The sequence below is a fragment of the Perna viridis genome, chromosome 9 (assembly GCF_037379345.1).
Source record: "Perna viridis isolate PV_CMFRI_1.1 ecotype Kerala chromosome 9, ASM3737934v1, whole genome shotgun sequence".
Taxonomy (NCBI): Eukaryota; Metazoa; Mollusca; class Bivalvia; order Mytilida; family Mytilidae; genus Perna; species Perna viridis.
In genome coordinates, this window is record NC_142453.1 from 43,054,424 (window position 1) to 43,075,257 (window position 20,834).

The window sequence follows — 20,834 nt, forward strand, 5'->3', positions numbered from 1 at the left end:
TCCTTTGTCCTCTCAAAAACAACCATGCTGTTGTTTATTGACAACTTTGATAACAATGATAAACCAGAAGTTTGAGACCGGATGTTCAATAGTTTGACCTGAAAGGTTAAAGTTACACTTCTGTGATTGCACAATTGGTAAACAAAGATGACATCTGTTAAAAAAAAAATGAAAGTGTTGACACTCGAAAACAAAGTTAAAGTCATTAAATTAACTGAAAAGGGTCACAGTTTGAGGAAGCTGGCGGCAGATTTTAAGGTGTGTAAAATGCAAATTCAAAATATTATTTGGAAAAAGGAGAACATTTTGATTATGAAAACAGTCTGACATCAGTTCATTTTTCAAAGTAAATCTGATACAATGTACACGTTCAAGTTCTTTTAATGCATGCATCTTATGTTTAAATACATTGTTATATTTTAATGTGTCATACTTGCATTTTAAACAGATAATAAAAGGCATTTTAATATTCATAAAACATGTAACAGACATTATCTGGATTATACATAAAGGTCCTACAAAAGAAAAGCAAATCTGTTACATAAGGAACATTTTGTATATATTTTCAGCCATTTTGATTTTCAGATCAATTCCTTTATAGAGACCACCCCTTTTGTAAAGCCTCTTTTATGTTGCAAATGGGTTGTTCTCTCGAGAGTGGGACTACTGTACATGCAAGGTAAAACAGAAATAAATAAGCATCTAAGACTCCACAAAAACTGGAAGCATAACCATAGTGCACTGATATGGTAAGCATCCTCTGTTTTTCTAGCAACACCCGCTCAGTTGCTCATAAAAAGTCAATTCAGGGAAGAAGAAAAAAGAAAGAAAAACTATTGGCATTTTGTACAAATAAGTATTCATTGTGCAGATGGATTCACTACAAGGTCATGACAGCCATAAGTAATATGGTTTTATTTTGTTCAGTTTTCATTATTTATGGATTGAACTGCATTGAATTTATTTCTTTTTTTCAGGAGGGAAAAAAGCTGTCTTCCTTGATGTGTTCAGTGATTGTAATATTCCCAGACAAGGGTCAAACTATAGTATTAGACCTTTGTAAATATTTATTTGTGTCATAAAATGGATGTATTTTTTGAAAAAAAAAACACTTTTCCTATTTGTTCACCCAGGGGAATGGAGGAAAAATAGCATTTATTTTCCGGCATTAGGTTGATCAGTCACGTACCCTGTTCAAATGAAAGGAAGAAGAACTTTGGAATAACAGATTGGTATACTGACACAGTTTGTAATGAGCATTTTTCTCTCAGATTTTTAAGGATAGAAGTTTAAAAAAAATAGGTTTATTTTATTTTAGAAAATACATAGAATATGAAATTTTGATAGATTGCATATTACAAATGAGTGTGGAAAAAAAACTGCTGAACTTCTGGTACCTTTAAACTTCTGTATGAATGGCGATTCATGTCACAATAAGGATATTTCTATAACGATGCTTTTTAGCTCACTTGGGGTCCGTCGTCGTCGTGGACAAATTTTAAAATGCCTTCTCCTCTGAAACTACTAAACTGACAGGTTTTAAACTTTGCATGATTATTCCTTAGGGTGTTTTGCACAAAATGATCGTTGGGATTTTTGATCATTGAAAAAACATGGCTGCTGTTACTAAAAATAGAACATAGGGGTCAGATTGCAGTTTTTTGCAAACAACTCAAAAATTGTTGCTTTAGCAAATATCTGGCACAAATAAAATTGTTCAGCATCATGAGATGGACTTTGCCAAAATTTTCAAATTGATTGGTCAACTGATGTAGGAATTACAGCCCCGGAAACATATTTTTTTTTGGATTTTTTGCATGTGCAACTTTGAAAATCTATTCAAAATCTATTGGACAGAATTCAATGAAATTTGGCATTTATGTTTCTTAGGGTATTCCACACAAAATGGTTGTTGGAATTGTTGATTCATGAAAAAACATTGCCGCCGTTACTAAAAATAGAACATAGGTTCAGATGGCAATTTTTTGCAAATAACTCAAAAATCGTTGCCTTTAGCAAATTTCTGTCTTGGTAATATTGTTTAGCATTATGAGACAGACCTATGACCAAAATTTTCAAAACAGTTTTTTTTATATTTTCGCATATGCAACTTTGAAAATCTGCTTCTCAAAATCCATTTTACAGAATTCAATGACAGTTAGCATACATGTTCCTTAGGGTATCCCACACAAATTGACCGTTCGGATTAAGACGGGTTTTTGAAAAAAAAAAAAAAAATTGTTGCCTTTAGCAAAATTCTGGTTCAGGCCATGAAAATGCTATGAAAAGCATTTCCTGCATTTGACAATTTAGTTGATTTTAACTTAGCCTGTCTCATTCCTCAAGTTTTTCAAATAAGGAAATGGTTAACCAGGTGAGCGATTCAGGCTCTCTTGAGCCTCTAGTTTCTTTTGTGATAGTTTCAACTACTTACTGGAATTAACATTAAATTAATTGGTAGTAGCATTTGTTTAAAGTATTACAACACTTTGAGGGAATGGGGTTATTTATATAATTTAAAGTATGTTTCTCGCAAGTATCATGATACTTGATAATTGTGTAATGATAATTGTTGAAAGTATTTGTATTCCACTTATTTTAAATAAATTGAAAAAATATATGTTGCCATTCCCTTATCTTTTACATTTACTTTTGAACAACACTTACCAAAATCCATCCACGTTTTTTTTTAAACCCTTAGCAAAGTTACCCTATTTTCAACAAAGAAATTTGAGCAAATTGACCAATAAGTGGTCAAATACCAATGGCAGTGTTTTCAGTTAGTCCTTCGATAGGCCTCAAAGTTATTTAACTCTAATGTCTTAAAGTGAATTAATTTGTCAATCCAAATTATTTGGCCATTTCTGTTACACTAAAAAATAACATCAGAAGGAGAAAGAAGACTTTGCCTTAATTGTAGTCATACACAAATCAAAGTAGTTCTATCCCTAGGTGGCACTAAAAAGTTCAGTTAAATATCACTAGAAAATAAACAACAAAAATCTTCTAGTAATTTTGTGTGAAGCGAAGAGCTGAGAAAAGAATTAATGGTAAAAATTTCAACCATTTAAATAACTAATTTTAGAATCTGATCATACATCGATTTCTAACTGTAGGTCAAGGTCTGTTGTATCCTTTATCTCAAAGTTTTTTTGTTTTTTTTTTTTTGTTGGGGGGGGGGGGCATAGATGCTATGTATCAAATATTAAATTAGGAATTTTAAAGATGATACGTCACTTATATAGTGGAAACTGAAATTAAAGGTTCTAGCTAAACGATATTCTTTCTTTCGAATCAGATCAGCTATAAAGTCGGCCTCATAAGAGTGATGAAATAGGTCAGCTAGTAGAAGAGCACAATTTGTTCCCACTGGAATGCCCACCATTTGTTGAAAAAGGCGTCCACCACAGTGGACATATATGTGTTAAACTTTCATGTACCAACTTAGAAGTACCTATACAAGGGAAACTCGTATTAAATTACGGAAATCAAATTGTCTACAGACTCCAACTACACACCTTTAACATAATACATCCAAATTTGTTTTGCAGTCGTATAAAAATGGTAAGTCTAAGTATTTCACTAACTGAAAAATGGACTTAATTATGTAAAAAAAATAACCTTAATTTGTCTCCTTATCAACCAAAAAATAAGGCATGTGTAACATAATTCAGTAGGTAATCTTGAAATAATATTCAATTTCTTATTTTATGTAATATGAAGAGTAAATATTTGATACAAAATGGCTTGCTTAATGACTTAGACTGTTTTTGTTTGAAGGTTGTAGCTTATGACTATTCCTCAAATTCAAATCACTGTTTAAATCTAAGTGACGCGTAATGTCAAATATAGTTCACTTAACCTAGAAAACCTGGGAGGGAAAATGTTGTATACTAATCTAGCCATTCAAATATTGTGTTATTGTTTAAATCAGAAGGATACATCATGCGTCTGTTCTTAAGAAAGCGTTTTTTTTTTTTTTTTTTTTTTGTTTGTTTGTTTTTTTTTTTAAAGGCATATACCTAGAAAGTTGTGATATGTAATTAAAGCGGTGAAAAATTGAACAATATCAAGGATCTTGAATGGATACAAATGTTACCCTTCTATACATCCATTAAATCATTCATTTCCCTCACACCTTTTTCGAAACCTACACTTCACATGGTCATATTACTTGGAATCATACTTCCCTTACCAAAATATGCACATCACATCTGATGCAAACTGCACTCTTTGCTTTGTTATAGTCCGTGAAATAACACTTTCCGGTCAAAACCCATTCATGCTCATAACGTCTGATGCGGACCCTGCGCTTAAAATGGCCGTTTGTCCGAAAAACTACCCAAAACCAAAATATAGCCTGGTTATGTAATCTGATGCGAATTGTATGCTTGACATGTCCAAACTCTTTTAAACAGATGATTCGAAGCCTACTCTTCACATAGCCAATACTACTAACATTGCACTTTCCTTACCAAAGTATGCTCATCATATCAGATCCCAACTGTACCTTTAACATTGCCATAGTCCGTGAAATAGCACTTTCGAGTCGGAACTCATTCATGCTCATTACATCTGATGCGGACTGTAGTCTTAACATGGCCGTATGACAGAAATACCCAAACAATTGCATGCTTATCACGTCATATAATAATTTTACATGGCCCAACTGTTTCAAAAATTTTATTCTTGCTAAAATCATACATGCTCATCACTAAAAATGCCAACCGTTTTCTTAATAAGGCCAAAGGACTTAAAATATAATTTTCCTAACAATTACGTACACGATCATCACATCTGACGGAAACCGTATCCCTGACATGCCCGTATGACAGAAAATCTACCCAAAAATGCATGCATATCACATCATATAAGAATTGAACGCCTAACATGGCCAAACTTTCAAATAACTTATTCCTGCTAAAATCATATATGCACATAACTTCAGATGTCGACCGTTTTCTTAATATGGCCAAAGTACTTGAAATATCATTTTCCTACCCAAAATCATTAATGCTCATCACAATTGATGCGTACAGTTCTCCTTTAAATAGCCATTATACAATTCCAAAGATAACAATACTGTGTGAAATATCCCTTTTGTACCTTAATTCTCCATACTAATCACATATGATGCGAACTGAACTCTTAACATGGTCATACTATCTGAAAAAGCACATTCTTACTAGAATCATACATGCTCATCACATCTGATTTGATATGTAACCTAAGTATGACCATGCTACTTCAAATAGCATTTTCCTTCTTTGATCATACATGTTCATCACATCTGATTCGTAATGTATCTGTAATATGATTTTAATACTCGATATAACATTTCCCTGCCAATAACGTACAGGTTCATCACATCTGACGCAAACCGTACCCCTGACATCCACGTTAGACAGATAAAACTACCAAAAAATGCATGCTTATCACATCATATAAGAATTGTACGCCTGATATCGCCAAACTGTTTCAAATAACTTATTCCTGCTTAAATCATATATGCTCATAACGTAAGATACCAACATTTCCTTAATATGGCCAAAGTACTTGAAATATCATTTTCCTACCCAAAATCATTAATGCTCATGACAATTGATTCGTACTGTCCTCACTTAAATAGCCATTTTACAATTCCAAAGATAGCAATACTCTGTGAAATACCATTTTCGTACCTTAATTCTCCATACCAATCACATATGACGCGAACTGAACTTTTAACATGATCATACTATTTGAAATAGCTCATTCTTAGCAGAATCATACATGCACATCACATCTGATTTGATAATGTACCCTAAGTATGACCATTCTACGTGAAATAGCATTTTCCTACCTAAATCATACATGCTCATCACATCTGATTCATACAGTATTCTTTATATGACCTTATGACTCGAAATAACATTTTCCTACCAATAACGTACATGATGACCGCATGTGACGCAAACCGTACACCTGACATGCCCGTATGACAGAAAAACTACCCACAAATGCATGCTTATCACATCATATAAGAATTGTACGCCTAACATGGCCAAACTGTTTCAAAAATTATTCCTGCTTAAATCATATATGCCGATAACTTAAGATACTAAAGGTTTTCTTAATATGGCCAAAGTACTTGAAATATCATTTTCTTACCCAAAATCAATATTGCTCATGACAATTGATGCATACTGTTCTCCTTTAAATAGCGATTATACAATTCCAAAGATAAAATACTGTGGTATGAAATACTCTAAATGTGACCGTACTACTTCAAATACCACTTTCCTACCTAAATCAAATATGCTCATCACATCTGATTCCTAATGTACTGTCCATATGACCTCACGACTCGAAATAACATTTTCCTACAAACAACTTACATGATCATTACATCTGACGGAAACGGTACCCCTGACATGTCTGTATAACAGACAAAGATAGCAATACTCTGTGAAATACCATTTTCGTACCTTAATTCTCCATACCAATAACATATGATGCGAACTGTACTCTTAACATTATCATACTACTTGAAATAGCACATTCGTACCAGAATCATACATGCTCATCAAATCTGATTTGATATGTGTCCTAAATTTAACCATGCTACTTCAAATAGCACTTTCCTACCTAGATCATACATGCTCATCATATCTAATTCGTACTGTATTCTTGATATTTCCTTACGACTCGAAATAACAATTTCCTGCCAATAACATACATGATCATCACATCTGACGGAAACGGTACCCCTGACATGCCCGTAAGACAGAAAAACTACCGAAAAATGCATGCTTATCACATCATAAAAGAATTATACGGCTATCATGGCCAAACTGTTTCAAATATTTGATTCCTGCTAAAATCATACGTGCCCATAATTTAAGACGCCAACCGTTTTCTTAACATGGTCAAAGTAGTTGAAATATCATTTTCCTTACCAAAATCAAAAATGCTCATGGTAATTGATGCGTAGAGATCTCACTAAAATAGCCATTTTACAATACCAAAGAGAGTTATACTGTGTAAAATGCAATTTTCGTACCTTAATTCTCTATACCAATCACATATGATGTGAACTGTACCCTTAACATGATCATACTACTTGAAATGGCACATTCTAACCAGAATAGAATAGGCTTATCACATCAGATTTGATATGTACCCTAAATATGACCATACTACTTCAAATAGCACTTTCCTACCTAGAACACACATGCTCATCATATCTGATTCATACTGTATTCTTAATATTACCTTACGACTCGAAATAACATTTTCCTATCAATAACGTACATGATCATGACATCTGACGGAAACCGAACCCCTGACATGTATGTATAGCAGAAATCTTCACAAAAAATGTATGCTTATCATATCATAAAAGAATTGTATTCCTAACATGGCCAAACAGTTTCAAATAACTTATTCCTGCTGAAGTCATACATGCCCATAATTTAAGACGCCAACCGTTTTCTTAATATGACAAAAGTACTTTAAATATTATTTTCCTACCCAAAATCAATAATGCTCATGACAATTGATGCGTACTGTTCTCACTTAAATAGCCATTATACAATTCCAAAGATAGCAATACTGTGTGAAATACCATTCTCGTACCTTAATTCTCCATACTAATCACATATGATGCGATCTGTACTGTTAACATGATCATACTGCTTCAAATAGTACATTCTTTCAAGAATAAAATAGGCTTATCACATCAGATTTGATATGTACCCTAAATATGACCATTCTACTTTAAATAGCATTTTCCTACTTAAATCATAAAGGGTCATCTTATCTGATTCGTACTATATTCTTAATATGACCTTACGTCTCGAAATAACATTTTCCTACCAATAACGTACTTGATGACCGCATGTGACGCAAACCGTACCCCTGACATGCCCGTATGACAGAAAAACTACCCACAAATGCATGCTTATCACATCATATAAGAAGTCTACGCCTAACATGGCCAAACTGTTTCAAATAACTTATTCCCACTAAAATCATATAAGCCGATAATTTAAGATGCCAAACGTTTTCTTAATATGGCCAAAGTACTTGAAATATCATTTTCCTACCCAAAACCAATAATGCCCATGACAATTGATGCATACTCTTCTCACTTAAATAGCCATTATACAATTCCAAAGATAACAATACTTTGGTGTGAAATACCCTATATATGACCGTACTACTTGAAATAGCACTTTCCTGCCTAAATCATATATGCTCATCACATCTGATTCCTACTGTACTGTTCATATGACCTCACGACTCGAAATAATATTTTCCTACAAACAACCTTTATGATCATCACATCTGACCCAAACCGTACCCCTGACATGTCCGTAAGACAGAAAAACTACCCAAAAATGCATGCTTATCACATCATATAAGAATTGTACGCCTAACATGGCCAAACTGTTTCAAATCACTTATTCCTTCTTTATCCATATATGCCCATAACTTAAGATGCCAAAGTTTTCTTAATATGGCTAAAGTACCTGAAATATAATTTTTCTACCCAAAATCATTAATGCTCATGACAATTGATGCGTACAGTTCTCCTTTAAATAGTCATTATACAATTCCAAAGATGGCAATAATCTGTGAAATACCATTCTCGTACCTTAATTCTCCATACCAATAACATATGATGTGAACTGTACTCTTAACACGATCATACTACTTGAAATAGCACATTCGTACCAGAATCATGCATGCTCATCAAATCTGACTTGATATGTATCCTAAATTTGACCATACTACTTCAAATAGCACTTTCCTACCTAAATCATACATGCTCATCATATATAATTCGTACTGTGTTCTTAATATATCCTTACGACTCGAAATAAAATTTTACTGCCAATAACGTACATGATAGTCACTTCGGAGGGAAACCGTACCCCTAACATGCCCGTTTAACAGACAAACTACCCAAGAATGCATGCTTATCACATCATATAAGCATTGTACGCCTGACATCTCCAATCTGTTTGGAATAACTTATTCCTACTAAAATCATATATGCCCATAACTTAACATGCGAACGTTTCCTTAATATGGCCAAAGTACTTGAAATATCATTTTCCTACCTAAAATCATTAATGCTCATGACAATTGATACGTGCAGTTCTCCTTTAAATAGCCATTATACAATTCCAAAGATAACAATACTCTGTGAAATACCATTTTCGTACCTTAATTCTCAATACAAATCACATATGATGCGAACTGAACTCTTAACATAATCATACTACTTGAAATAGCTCATTCTTAGCAGAATCAAATATACTTATCACATCTGATTTGATATGTACCCTAAATATGACCATACTACTTCAAATAGCACTTTCCTACCTAGAACACACATGCTCATCATATCTGATTCATACTGTATTCTTAATATTACCTTACGACTCGAAATAACATTTTCCTATCAATAACGTACATGATCATGACATCTGACGGAAACCGAACCCCTGACATGTATGTATAGCAGAAATCTTCACAAAAAATGTATGCTTATCATATCATAAAAGAATTGTATTCCTAACATGGCCAAACAGTTTCAAATAACTTATTCCTGCTGAAGTCATACATGCCCATAATTTAAGACGCCAACCGTTTTCTTAATATGACAAAAGTACTTTAAATATTATTTTCCTACCCAAAATCAATAATGCTCATGACAATTGATGCGTACTGTTCTCACTTAAATAGCCATTATACAATTCCAAAGATAGCAATACTGTGTGAAATACCATTCTCGTACCTTAATTCTCCATACTAATCACATATGATGCGATCTGTACTGTTAACATGATCATACTGCTTCAAATAGTACATTCTTTCAAGAATAAAATAGGCTTATCACATCAGATTTGATATGTACCCTAAATATGACCATTCTACTTTAAATAGCATTTTCCTACTTAAATCATAAAGGGTCATCTTATCTGATTCGTACTATATTCTTAATATGACCTTACGTCTCGAAATAACATTTTCCTACCAATAACGTACTTGATGACCGCATGTGACGCAAACCGTACCCCTGACATGCCCGTATGACAGAAAAACTACCCACAAATGCATGCTTATCACATCATATAAGAAGTCTACGCCTAACATGGCCAAACTGTTTCAAATAACTTATTCCCACTAAAATCATATAAGCCGATAATTTAAGATGCCAAACGTTTTCTTAATATGGCCAAAGTACTTGAAATATCATTTTCCTACCCAAAACCAATAATGCCCATGACAATTAATGCATACTCTTCTCACTTAAATAGCCATTATACAATTCCAAAGATAACAATACTTTGGTGTGAAATACCCTATATATGACCGTACTACTTGAAATAGCACTTTCCTGCCTAAATCATATATGCTCATCACATCTGATTCCTACTGTACTGTTCATATGACCTCACGACTCGAAATAATATTTTCCTACAAACAACCTTTATGATCATCACATCTGACCCAAACCGTACCCCTGACATGTCCGTAAGACAGAAAAACTACCCAAAAATGCATGCTTATCACATCATATAAGAATTGTACGCCTAACATGGCCAAACTGTTTCAAATCACTTATTCCTTCTTTATCCATATATGCCCATAACTTAAGATGCCAAAGTTTTCTTAATATGGCTAAAGTACCTGAAATATAATTTTTCTACCCAAAATCATTAATGCTCATGACAATTGATGCGTGCCGTTCTCCTTTAAATAGTCATTATACAATTCCAAAGATGGCAATAATCTGTGAAATACCATTCTCGTACCTTAATTCTCCATACCAATAACATATGATGTGAACTGTACTCTTAACACGATCATACTACTTGAAATAGCACATTCGTACCAGAATCATGCATGCTCATCAAATCTGACTTGATATGTATCCTAAATTTGACCATACTACTTCAAATAGCACTTTCCTACCTAAATCATACATGCTCATCATATATAATTCGTACTGTGTTCTTAATATATCCTTACGACTCGAAATAAAATTTTACTGCCAATAACGTACATGATAGTCACTTCGGAGGGAAACCGTACCCCTAACATGCCCGTTTAACAGACAAACTACCCAAGAATGCATGCTTATCACATCATATAAGCATTGTACGCCTGACATCTCCAATCTGTTTGGAATAACTTATTCCTACTAAAATCATATATGCCCATAACTTAACATGCGAACGTTTCCTTAATATGGCCAAAGTACTTGAAATATCATTTTCCTACCTAAAATCATTAATGCTCATGACAATTGATACGTGCAGTTCTCCTTTAAATAGCCATTATACAATTCCAAAGATAACAATACTCTGTGAAATACCATTTTCGTACCTTAATTCTCAATACAAATCACATATGATGCGAACTGAACTCTTAACATAATCATACTACTTGAAATAGCTCATTCTTAGCAGAATCAAATATACTTATCACATCTGATTTGATATGTACCCTAAATATGACCATACTACTTCAAATAGCACTTTCCTACCTAGAACACACATGCTCATCATATCTGATTCATACTGTATTCTTAATATTACCTTACGACTCGAAATAACATTTTCCTATCAATAACGTACATGATCATGACATCTGACGGAAACCGAACCCCTGACATGTATGTATAGCAGAAATCTTCACAAAAAATGTATGCTTATCATATCATAAAAGAATTGTATTCCTAACATGGCCAAACAGTTTCAAATAACTTATTCCTGCTGAAGTCATACATGCCCATAATTTAAGACGCCAACCGTTTTCTTAATATGACAAAAAGTACTTTAAATATTATTTTCCTACCCAAAATCAATAATGCTCATGACAATTGATGCGTACTGTTCTCACTTAAATAGCCATTATACAATTCCAAAGATAGCAATACTGTGTGAAATACCATTCTCGTACCTTAATTCTCCATACTAATCACATATGATGCGATCTGTACTGTTAACATGATCATACTGCTTCAAATAGTACATTCTTTCAAGAATAAAATAGGCTTATCACATCAGATTTGATATGTACCCTAAATATGACCATTCTACTTTAAATAGCATTTTCCTACTTAAATCATAAAGGGTCATCTTATCTGATTCGTACTATATTCTTAATATGACCTTACGTCTCGAAATAACATTTTCCTACCAATAACGTACTTGATGACCGCATGTGACGCAAACCGTACCCCTGACATGCCCGTATGACAGAAAAACTACCCACAAATGCATGCTTATCACATCATATAAGAAGTCTACGCCTAACATGGCCAAACTGTTTCAAATAACTTATTCCCACTAAAATCATATAAGCCGATAATTTAAGATGCCAAACGTTTTCTTAATATGGCCAAAGTACTTGAAATATCATTTTCCTACCCAAAACCAATAATGCCCATGACAATTGATGCATACTGCTCTCACATAAATAGCCATTATACAATTCCAAAGATACCAATACTGTGGGAAATACCAATTTCGTACCTTAATTCTCCATATCAATCACATATGATGCGAACTGAACTCTTAACATAATCATACTACTTGAAATAGCTCATTCCTAGCAGAATCAAATATACTTATCACATCTGATTTGATATGTAACCTAAATATGACCATACTACTTGTACTAGCACTTTCCTACTTCAATCACACATACTCATCACATCTGATTAGTAATTTATCTGTAATTAGATTTTACGACTTGATATAACATTTTCCTGCCAATAACGTACAGGATCATCACATCTGACGCAAACCGTACCCCTGACATGCACGTATAACAGAAAAACTACCCACAAATGCATGCTTATCACATATAAAAAGTGTATGCCTAACATGGCCAAACTGTTTCAAATAACTTATTCCTACTAAAATCATATAAGCCGATAACTTAAGATGCCAAACGTTTTCTTAATACGGCCAAAGTGCTTGAAATATCATTTTCCCACCCAAAATCAATAATGCTCATCACAATTGATGCATACTGCTCTCACATAAATAGCCATTGTACAATTCCAAAGATACCAATACTGTGGGAAATACCAATTTCGTACCTTAATTCTCCATATCAATCACATATGATGCGAACTGAACTCTTAACATAATCATTCTACTTGAAATAGCTCATTCTTAGCAGAATCAAACATACTTATCAAATCTGATTTGATATGTATCCTAAATTGGACCATACTACTTCAAATAGCACTTTCCTACCTAAATCATACATGCTCATCATATCTAATTCGTACTGTATTCTTAATATGACCTTACGACTCGAAATAAAATTTTACTGTCAATAACGTACATGATAGTCACTTCGGAGGGAAATCGTACCCCTACCATGCCCGTTTAACAGACAAACTATCCAAAAATGCATGCTTATCACATCATATAAGCATTGTACGCCTGACATCTCCAAACTGTTTCAAATAACTTATTCCTGCTAAAATCATATATGCCCATAACTTAACATGCGAACGTTTCCTTAATATAGCCAAAGTACTTGAAATATCATTTTCCTACCTAAAATCATTAATGCTCATGACAATTGATACGTGCAGTTCTCCTTTAAATAGCCATTATACAATTCCAAAGATTACAATACTCTGTGAAATACAATTTTCGAACCTTAATTCTCCATATCAATCACATATGATGCGAACTGAACTCTTAACATAATCATACTACTTGAAATAGCTCATTCTTAGCCGAATCAAACATACTTATCAAATCTGATTTGATATGTAACCTAAATATGACCATATTACTTGTACTAGCACTTTCCTACTTCAATCACACATACTCATCACATCTGATTAGTAATTTATCTGTAATGAGATTTTACGACTTGATATAACATTTTCCTGCCAATAACGTACAGGATCATCACATCTGACGCAAACCGTACCCCTGACATGCACGTATGACAGAAAAACTACCCACAAATGCATGCTTATCACATATAAAAAGTGTATGCCTAACATGGCCAAACTGTTTCAAATAACTTATTCCTACTAAAATCATATAAGCCGATAACTTAAGATGCCAAACGTTTTCTTAATACGGCCAAAGTGCTTGAAATATCATTTTCCTACCCAAAATCAATAATGCTCATCACAATTGATGCATACTGCTCTCACTTAAATAGCCATTATACAATTCCAAAGATACCAATACTGTGGGAAATACCAATTTCGTACCTTAATTCTCCATATCAATCACATATGATGCGAACTTAACTCTTAACATAATCATTCTACTTGAAATAGCTCATTCTTGGCAGAATCAAACATACTTATCAAATCTGATTTGATATGTATCCTATATTGGACCATACTACTTCAAATAGCATTTTCCTACCTAAATCATACATGCTCATCATATCTAATTCGTACTCTATTCTTAATATGACCTTACGACTCGAAATAAAATTTTACTGTCAATAACGTACATGACAGTCACTTCGGAGGGAAACCGTACCCCTAACATGCCCGTTTAACAGACAAACTATCCAAAAATGCATGCTTATCACATCATATAAGCATTGTACGCCTGACATCTCCAAACTGTTTCAAATAACTTATTCCTGCTAAAATCATATATGCCCATAACTTAACATGCGAACGTTTCCTTAATATAGCCAAAGTACTTGAAATATCATTTCCCTACCCAAAGTCATTAATGCTCATGACAATTGATACGTGCAGTTCTCCTTTAAATAGCCATTATACAATTCCAAAGATTACAATACTCTGTGAAATACAATTTTCGAACCTTAATTCTCCATATCAATCACATATGATGCGAACTGAACTCTTAACATAATCATACTACTTGAAATAGCTCATTCTTAGCAGAATCAAACATACTTATCAAATCTGATTTGATGTGTATCCTAAATTGGACCATACTACTTCAAATAGCACTTTCCTACCTAAATCATACATGCTCATCATATCTAATTCGTACTGTATTCTTAATATGACCTTACGACTCGAAATAAAATTTTACTGCCAATAACGTACATGATAGTCACTTCGGAGGGAAACCGTACCCCTAACATGCCCGTTTAACAGACAAACTACCCAAGAATGCATGGTTATCACATCATAAAGCATTGTACGCCTGACATCTCCAAACTGTTTCGAATAACTTATTCCTTCTTTATCCATATATGCCCATAACTTAACATGCGAACTGTTCCTTAATATGGCCAAAGTACTTGAAATATCATTTTCCTACCCAAAATCATTAATGCTCATGACAATTGATACGTGCAGTCCTCCTTTAAATAGCCATTATACAATTCCAAAGATAACAATACTCTGTGAAATACAATTTTCGTACCTTAATTCTCCATAGAAATCACATATGATGCGAACTGAACTCTTAACATAATCATACTACTTGAAATAGCTCATTCTTAGCAGAATCAAACATACTTATCAAATCTGATTTGATATGTAACCTAAATATGACCATACTACTTGTACTAGCACTTTCCTACTTCAATCACACATACTCATCACATCTGATTAGTAATTTATCTGTAATTAGATTTTACGACTTGATATAACATTTTCCTGCCAATAACGTACAGGATCATCACATCTGACGCAAACCGTACCCCTGACATGCACGTATGACAGAAAAACTACCCACAAATGCATGCTTATCACATATAAAAAGTGTATGCCTAACATGGCCAAACTGTTTCAAATAACTTATTCCTACGAAAAACATATAAGCCGATAACTTAAGATGCCAAACGTTTTCTTAATACGGCCAAAGTGCTTGAAATATCATTTTCCTACCCAAAATCAATAATGCTCATCACAATTGATGCATACTGCTCTCACTAATAGCCATTATACAATTCCAAAGATACCAATACTGTGGGAAATACAAATTTCGTACCTTAATTCTCCATATCAATCACATATGATGCGAACTGAACTCTTAACATAATCATTCTACTTGAAATAGCTCATTCTTGGCAGAATCAAACATACTTATCAAATCTGATTTGATATGTATCCTAAATTGGACCATACTACTTCAAATAGCACTTTCCTACCTAAATCATACATGCTCATCATATCTAATTCGTACTGTATTCTTAATATGACCTTACGACTCGAAATAAAATTTTACTGTCAATAACGTACATGATAGTCACTTCGGAGGGAAATCGTACCCCTACCATGCCCGTTTAACAGACAAACTATCCAAAAATGCATGCTTATCACATCATATAAGCATTGTACGCCTGACATCTCCAAACTGTTTCAAATAACTTATTCCTGCTAAAATCATATATGCCCATAACTTAACATGCGAACGTTTCCTTAATATAGCCAAAGTACTTGAAATATCATTTTCCTACCTAAAATCATTAATGCTCATGACAATTGATACGTGCAGTTCTCCTTTAAATAGCCATTATACAATTCCAAAGATTACAATACTCTGTGAAATACATTTTTCGAACCTTAATTCTCCATATCAATCACATATGATGCGAACTGAACTCTTAACATAATCATACTACTTGAAATAGCTCATTCTTAGCCGAATCAAACATACTTATCAAATCTGATTTGATATGTAACCTAAATATGACCATATTACTTGTACTAGCACTTTCCTACTTCAATCACACATACTCATCACATCTGATTAGTAATTTATCTGTAATGAGATTTTACGACTTGATACAACATTTTCCTGCCAATAACGTACAGGATCATCACATCTGACGCAAACCGTACCCCTGACATGCACGTATGACAGAAAAACTACCCACAAATGCATGCTTATCACATATAAAAAGTGTATGCCTAACATGGCCAAACTGTTTCAAATAACTTATTCCTACTAAAATCATATAAGCCGATAACTTAAGATGCCAAACGTTTTCTTAATACGGCCAAAGTGCTTGAAATATCATTTTCCTACCCAAAATCAATAATGCTCATCACAATTGATGCATACTGCTCTCACTTAAATAGCCATTATACAATTCCAAAGATACCAATACTGTGGGAAATACCAATTTCGTACCTTAATTCTCCATATCAATCACATATGATGCGAACTTAACTCTTAACATAATCATTCTACTTGAAATAGCTCATTCTTGGCAGAATCAAACATACTTATCAAATCTGATTTGATATGTATCCTATATTGGACCATACTACTTCAAATAGCATTTTCCTACCTAAATCATACATGCTCATCATATCTAATTCGTACTCTATTCTTAATATGACCTTACGACTCGAAATTAAGTTTTACTGTCAATAACGTACATGACAGTCACTTCGGAGGGAAACCGTACCCCTAACATGCCCGTTTAACAGACAAACTATCCAACAATGCATGCTTATCACATCATATAAGCATTGTACGCCTGACATCTCCAAACTGTTTCAAATAACTTATTCCTGCTAAAATCATATATGCCCATAACTTAACATGCGAACGTTTCCTTAATATAGCCAAAGTACTTGAAATATCATTTCCCTACCCAAAGTCATTAATGCTCATGACAATTGATACGTGCAGTTCTCCTTTAAATAGCCATTATACAATTCCAAAGATTACAATACTCTGTGAAATACAATTTTCGTACCTTAATTCTCCATATCAATCACATATGATGCGAACTGAACTCTTAACATAATCATACTGCTTGAAATAGCTCATTCTTAGCAGAATCAAACATACTTATCAAATCTGATTTGATGTGTATCCTAAATTGGACCATACTACTTCAAATAGCACTTTCCTACCTAAATCATACATGCTCATCATATCTAATTCGTACTGTATTCTTAATATGACCTTACGACTCGAAATAAAATTTTACTGCCAATAACGTACATGATAGTCACTTCGGAGGGAAACCGTACCCCTAACATGCCCGTTTAACAGACAAACTACCCAAGAATGCATGGTTATCACATCATAAAGCATTGTACGCCTGACATCTCCAAACTGTTTCGAATAACTTATTCCTTCTTTATCCATATATGCCCATAACTTAACATGCGAACTTTTCCTTAATATGGCCAAAGTACTTGAAATATCATTTTCCTACCCAAAATCATTAATGCTCATGACAATTGATACGTGCAGTCCTCCTTTAAATAGCCATTATACAATTCCAAAGATAACAATACTCTGTGAAATACAATTTTCGTACCTTAATTCTCCATAGAAATCACATATGATGCGAACTGAACTCTTAACATAATCATACTACTTGAAATAGCTCATTCTTAGCAGAATCAAACATACTTATCAAATCTGATTTGATATGTAACCTAAATATGACCATATTACTTGTACTAGCACTTTCCTACTTCAATCACACATACTCATCACATCTGATTAGTAATTTATCTGTAATTAGATTTTACGACTTGATATAACATTTTCCTGCCAATAACGTACAGGATCATCACATCTGACGCAAACCGTACCCCTGACATGCACGTATGACAGAAAAACTACCCACAAATGCATGCTTATCACATATAAAAAGTGTATGCCTAACATGGCCAAACTGTTTCAAATAACTTATTCCTACGAAAAACATATAAGCCGATAACTTAAGATGCCAAACGTTTTCTTAATACGGCCAAAGTGCTTGAAATATCATTTTCCTACCCAAAATCAATAATGCTCATCACAATTGATGCATACTGCTCTCACTAATAGCCATTATACAATTCCAAAGATACCAATACTGTGGGAAATACAAATTTCGTACCTTAATTCTCCATATCAATCACATATGATGCGAACTTAACTCTTAACATAATCATTCTACTTGAAATAGCTCATTCTTAGCAGAATCAAACATACTTATCAAATCTGATTTGATATGTATCCTATATTGGACCATACTACTTCAAATAGCACTTTCCTACCTAAATCATACATGCTCATAATATCTAATTCGTACTGTATTCTTAACATGACCTTACGACTGGAAATAAAATTTTACTGTCAATAACGTACATGATAGTCACTTCGGAGGGAAACCGTACCCCTAACATGCCCGTTTAACAGACAAACTATCCAAAAATGCATGCTTATCACATCATATAAGCATTGTACGCCTGACATCTCCAAACTGTTTCAAATAACTTATTCCTGCTAAAATCATACATGCCCATAACTTAACATGCGAACGTTTCCTTAATTTAGCCAAAGTACTTGAAATATCATTTTCCTACCCAAAATCATTAATGCTCATGACAATTGATACGTGCAGTTCTCCTTTAAATAGCCATTATACAATTCCAAAGATTACAATACTCTGTGAAATACATTTTTCGAACCTTAATTCTCCATATCAATCACATATGATGCGAACTGAACTCTTAACATAATCATACTACTTGAAATAGCTCATTCTTAGCCGAATCAAACATACTTATCAAATCTGATTTGATATGTAACCTAAATATGACCATATTACTTGTACTAGCACTTTCCTACTTCAATCACACATACTCATCACATCTGATTAGTAATTTATCTGTAATGAGATTTTACGACTTGATATAACATTTTCCTGCCAATAACGTACAGGATCATCACATCTGACGCAAACCGTACCCCTGACATGCACGTATGACAGAAAAACTACCCACAAATGCATGCTTATCACATATAAAAAGTGTATGCCTAACATGGCCAAACTGTTTCAAATAACTTATTCCTACTAAAATCATATAAGCCGATAACTTAAGATGCCAAACGTTTTCTTAATACGGCCAAAGTGCTTGAAATATCATTTTCCTACCCAAAATCAATAATGCTCATCACAATTGATGCATACTGCTCTCACTTAAATAGCCATTATACAATTCCAAAGATACCAATACTGTGGGAAATACCAATTTCGTACCTTAATTCTCCATATCAATCACATATGATGCGAACTTAACTCTTAACATAATCATTCTACTTGAAATAGCTCATTCTTGGCAGAATCAAACATACTTATCAAATCTGATTTGATATGTATCCTATATTGGACCATACTACTTCAAATAGCATTTTCCTACCTAAATCATACATGCTCATCATATCTAATTCGTACTCTCTTCTTAATATGACCTTACGACTCGAAATTAAGTTTTACTGTCAATAACGTACATGACAGTCACTTCGGAGGGAAACCGTACCCCTAACATGCCCGTTTAACAGACAAACTATCCAAAAATGCATGCTTATCACATCATATAAGCATTGTACGCCTGACATCTCCAAACTGTTTCAAATAACTTATTCCTGCTAAAATCATATATGCCCATAACTTAACATGCGAACGTTTCCTTAATATAGCCAAAGTACTTGAAATATCATTTCCCTACCCAAAGTCATTAATGCTCATGACAATTGATACGTGCAGTTCTCCTTTAAATAGCCATTATACAATTCCAAAGATTACAATACTCTGTGAAATACAATTTTCGTACCTTAATTCTCCATATCAATCACATATGATGCGAACTGAATTCTTAACATAATCATACTACTTGAAATAGCTCATTCTTAGCAGAATCAAACATACTGATCAAATCTGATTTGATGTGTATCCTAAATTGGACCATACTACTTCAAATAGCACTTTCCTACCTAAATCATACATGCTCATCATATCTAATTCGTACTGTATTCTTAATATGACCTTACGACTCGAAATAAAATTTTACTGCCAATAACGTACATGATAGTCACTTCGGAGGGAAACCGTACCCC

At 33.5% G+C, this 20,834-nt stretch overlaps 1 long non-coding RNA gene across 13 annotated transcripts in view; it reads left to right on the plus strand.

Moving 5' to 3' along the window:
- Positions 1–20,834, plus strand: part of LOC148608620 (uncharacterized) — a 68,271-nt gene that overhangs the window by 20,510 nt on the left and 26,927 nt on the right. For 10 of the 13 annotated variants that reach the window (XR_015914900.1, XR_015914901.1, XR_015914898.1 and 7 more), the window contains one exon: positions 978–3,564. This is a non-coding gene — a long non-coding RNA (uncharacterized LOC148608620). Of the gene's footprint in view, positions 1–977; positions 3,565–20,834 lie in introns of those variants that run through there. The other 3 variants (XR_015914892.1, XR_015914890.1, XR_015914889.1) reach the window with 1 other exon arrangement.